Here is a 5035-nt window from a genome sequence, read left to right on the forward strand (position 1 = left end):
AAAAATGCTCTTTTTGATTAAAAAAGAGCTTCACAGATATCAATAGTCTTATTAGTACACTTAATGAATATGCCGGTCAATAGTCTAATTTTTAATTGTTTAAAGCAAACCCAATGCCACGAAGACCTATTTTAGTCACGCCTTGCAGACTTCAAGAGGGATAACTCCAGCTTTACCTCCCCATCCCTCTGGCTCCCTTCTAAACCCGGCTGTCACCCTAGCCCCAGGTCCATGCCTGAGAATTGCAGGCTGTTTCAGTTTCTCTTCTTAGAAGAATGGCCCTTGAAATGTGTCAAAGATGGTTCTCAGTTGTCGAGTTAGAGTTGGAAAATGGCAAGGGGTTGCCAGGGGGACAAGCTCCCTTGGTATCCAGCACTTGTGTAAGAACTTGCAGTACCTGGTGGACCACCAGATGATTTCCTTGGAGAGCTGCAGGCTGGAAAGGAGAAAGGTGACCCTTTCTCATCAACCTAAAAATGCTGAAAGTAGCTGTACGTTAAAGAGCTCACCAACCAGATGATGATCACCAAGAATGTCAGGAGGATGTTCCCACTGCAGAAGGCGAGTGTGTCCGATGTGGACACCAATAGTGTGCTTTCTTTCCTTCTGGAATTCATAGTGGAGGACAAGCAAGGTGAGAAGCATGTGAACAGGCACTCAGCTATATCTACATCCACCCCAACTCCCTGAACTTGGGGGCTCACTGAATGGATGTGCCCACATCCTTCAGCAAAGTGAAACATCAGCAAAGGTGTCAGGTTATATTGAACTCCTTACACACATCTAAACTTTAAATTCACATGGCGACGTTGAGGGTTTGCAGGCTCTTTCATTCCCAAGACTTCGGTGCTTAGCCGTGAACGCTTATCAGAAGGAGCAGATCACAGCTCTTAAAACTGTTCTGAGGAACCTCAGGTTATTCCCCATTCTTTTGTCCATACGCTCATTGGAATAAAACCCCCACCGAGTCTGACGATTCATTTGCATGTCATCCATGATCCAACCTCATGACAGCTGGTCCAGCCTCAGGATGTCTTTTCATACCCTCATGTTACTCCTGAGTCATAACAGGACTCCATTACTATCCCGACATGTGGTCAGCTAATAAGGTGCCTTCACGCCAGGGTCTCAGACAGCAGGGCTATCTAATGGCATAGAAGACCAGTTCCTCCCACTGATCACTATTGTGCCGAAATAATCTCAGTTCCCTTCTCCTCAGAATTCTCACTGTATAAAACTGTGTCATATCTACCTACACTCCTGACAGTCAATACCACCTGTTGGCCTGATAACCTCATGGACACTCCTGTCACCGCCTTCCATGCAAATCAAAACCTTTCTTAACATATACACTGACTTGTTTGGTTCTGTTACCAGTGCTGAATTGATCTACTAGGTATGAAATGACAGTCTCAAAGGTCAAGAAAAAAAAACATAAAATCTTATTAACTTCACTTTAAAATATGAAAAGGAGTACGCATCCTGCTATTTATCAAAAAATAACCCCATCCATCATCCACAATACCAATCTTGTCCTAAGTTATGTTTATATATTGCAGATGAATTTCAGTATGGAAACAACATTCAGCTGGCCTAATTCACCATTATTTGATTACAATAAAAATTGGTTTGCTAAGGTCTACAAACTTATTTTTTGTGTCTCATACAGCATGTCAATGACTTTGACAGACTGGAATTAATAAACTCAACTGGTATTTTTTGAGTGATATAAAAATAACACTTTTGATTCTATTCCTTGTTGCTTTGGAGTAGTTCTCAAGTCCCTTTCATGACAGTTATAACATTTATAGTTGAGCTGTTAAGAGATCAAATTTATAGTTGAGGTCAAACATTTTAATTAAAATGGAAACTTCACTAGTCTGCCCATTAGAATGTGTTTATTTTGAGCATATGCAATTGTCTCTTGTATTTTTTTTTATTTTTTTAATGTTTATTTATTTATTTTTGAGAGAGACAGAGACAGAATGTGAGTGGGTTAGTGGCAGAGAGAGAGAGAGAGACAGAATCCGAAGGGGCTCCAGGCTCCGAGCTGTCAGCACAGAGCCTGACGCAGGGCTCGAACTCACCTGCTGTGAGATCATGACCTGAGCCAAAATCAGACGCTCAACTGACTGAGCCTCCCAGGGGCCCCATCTCTTGTATTGTTAAATCTATAACTATTCTTTTTTTTTTTTGAAAAAGTTAGCCAGATAATCACCAGAATACTTTCTGCAAATAAAAGCATATACAAAAAATAAAATTTAATAAAAGAAAAACCAAATATGATACAAAAAGTCCCATCATAATTCAGTTTTAGAAATTAGTAACTCAAGCACAATCCACAAAACTTTGCCAATGTTTATAGCTCAGCCTTAGCTCTAGAACAAGAAGATATATTTTGGGATAGAAAACTCTATTACCTACATATATATTTTTAAAGCTAATAAATGATTAAAATGGCTTTTCCTTATTAACTATTTGTCCAACTTGCCAAAGGCATTGCACAGGCAGATTAAAATGCAGTACATTTTCAAAATTAATAGACTATTTTTTTAGAGCAGTTAAAGTTATCAAAAAAATTAAGTGGAAAGTACCGATTTCCCAATTACTCCTTTATTAGGTCTTTAGCATTTGGGGGGAGGTGGTTGGACTATAAAAGTCCCTGATTCAGTAAACTCTCCACTTCATTTTATTTTATTTTGTGTTAAAGGTTTTGTTTTTAAGTAATCTCTACAACGCAATATCGGTTATGATCTCAGATCGCAACCCAGAGATCAAGAGTCCTATGTTCTACTGACTGAGCCAGCCAGGTGCCCCTAAACTTTCCATTTTAATCCATTCACCGTTAACACTGTAAAGGGAATCATTTTAAAATGAAAACCTTGAGGCACCTGGGTGGCTCAGTCTGTTAACTATCCGACTCTTGATCTCAGTCAGCTCTTGATCTCAGGGTCTTGAGATCAAGCCCCACATTAGGCTCCACACTGGGCGTGCCTGAGTGGTTCAGTGGGTTAAGCTTCTAACTTCGGATCAGGTGATGATCTCACGGTTCACGAGTTTCGGCCACGTATCCGGCTCTGTGCTGACAGTTCAAAGCCTGGAGCCTGCTTCGGATTCTGTGTCTCCCTCTCTGCCCCTCCCGTGCTCATACTCTCTCTCTCTCTCTTTCTTTCTCAAAAAATGAATGAACATTAAAAAATAAAATAAAAAATGAAATCTTAGCCCCCGTCATACCTGTGTTGAAGCTAGGTGAAATATTGAAAAATATACCAATCCATTAATAAAGAGCCCTGACCCTACCAGGTAGGTAAAGATGTCATTGTCACCGAGATCCTCAAACTTTAGCAGGCAGTGGGAATCACCAGGAGAACCTATTGGGCCCGGGGTTGCTGATTCAGGTTCTGAAAAGATAATAAAATAAATAAAATATTATAAAGTTAAACACACATGCTTTTGAATGTGTAAAAGGAAAAGCCGAGTTTTTAGATTCCTTACAAATATCAAAGTCCATTATGTCCTCAAAACTTCGGCATGAAACCAGTTCAGAAAGCTGTTTGCAGTATCTACAACACACACCTTTTTAAAGATCATTAATTCCACACCGTATAGACCTGAACCCAACAGCAGTATATCCATAAGTTCACTGAAAAGCATGTACTAGAATTTTCATAATAACATTATTTATCAGCGCAAACTGGAAACTACCACATAAATGTCCAGTCATATGAGAAGCCATAAAAAAATTAAGGAATGTTCACAAAATCTGCATCAGTTATTTACAATGTGCATAATGCATTTTATTAACATTATTACAAAAAGGGCAACACTAGTCTTTGGTTTTAGAAATCAGGAGAGTAGTTAACTGGAGTAGTGATTGGGATGAGAATGTTCTAGGCTTATGGCATTTTTGATCTGACTGACTAAACTCCTGTCTTCTGATTGTGAAGTCAATCCATTAAGCTGAACCCTTTTGATATGGGCACTTTTCTCTATAAATACTATATTAATAAAAACTTTAAAGGACATAGAAATTAAAAATGTCATTCCCTTGTACTGCTTTTTATAAATAATTTATTAAAATAGGTAGAAAAAAATTTAATTACCACATGTTTTGTGAATGAAAAGAAAAACAAGTAACTGAGCTTTCAGAGACTTTTAAGAACAGTCAAGAAAATCAAAATTATAGACACCAAGGAGCATTGGGAAATCGATATGGAAAAATAAATAAATTCAAAGTAAGTGATTTAACCATCTGAAAAATAGTGTTAATGATACTGGTCCTATGGGCTCTGTGGCAATGCGTTCTTCTATGAAATACACGAAGACTACATCCAGAACAAATTCAGTCTCACTGGACTCAGTGAGCAGGTGCCTCCCTATCCACAGCTGGAGCCTAACGAAGAGATTGGAGACGACCCTAACCAGAGCGACCTAACCGAGCAGGCATCCCAGATGCTTTATGGATTGATCTATTCCTACTATATCTTCACCAACCTTGGATTCACCTAGATGTTGGAAATGTACCAACAGGGAGAATTTGGCTACTGCCCCACGTGGACTACGAGAACCAGCTGATGCTTCCACCAATCTTTCAGACGTCCCAGATGAGACCACAGTGAAGCTCTACTCTGCCAAGCACCTGGACGTGTCCACACCCAAGACACCATCAAGGCACCACCACACAGACTATGCCTATGTTGTCATCTGTTTCTGTCATACAATTTTCATAGCACATCCCTAATGGCGGCTCAAGAAACTCACCAACCAATTTGTGCCCAGGCTTTACAATTACAAGACCCATTAGGGGCGCCTGGGTGGCGCAGTCGGTTAAGCGTCCGACTTCAGCCAGGTCACGATCTTGCGGTCTGTGAGTTCGAGCCCCGCGTCAGGCTCTGGGCTGATGGCTCAGAGCCTGGAGCCTGTTTCCGATGCTGTGTCTCCCTCTTTCTCTGCCCCTCCCCCGTTCATGCTCTGTTTCTCTCTGTCCCAAAAAAAAAATAAATAAAAAACGTTGAAAAAAATTAAAAAAAAAAAA

The 5035-nt window shown here is 40.0% G+C and overlaps 1 pseudogene; it reads left to right on the forward strand.

Annotated features, from left to right (window-relative positions):
- The first annotated feature begins 519 nt into the window (after positions 1 to 519).
- On the forward strand, positions 520 to 4804 carry LOC124510369 (casein kinase II subunit beta-like; annotated as a pseudogene).
- Positions 4805 to 5035: the final 231 nt, after the last annotated feature.

This window comes from Lynx rufus, unplaced genomic scaffold (assembly GCF_022079265.1).
Source record: "Lynx rufus isolate CCGP_SWC_20201006 ecotype Redwood Valley unplaced genomic scaffold, mLynRuf1.p SCAF_1, whole genome shotgun sequence".
Classification (NCBI taxonomy): Eukaryota; Metazoa; Chordata; class Mammalia; order Carnivora; family Felidae; genus Lynx; species Lynx rufus.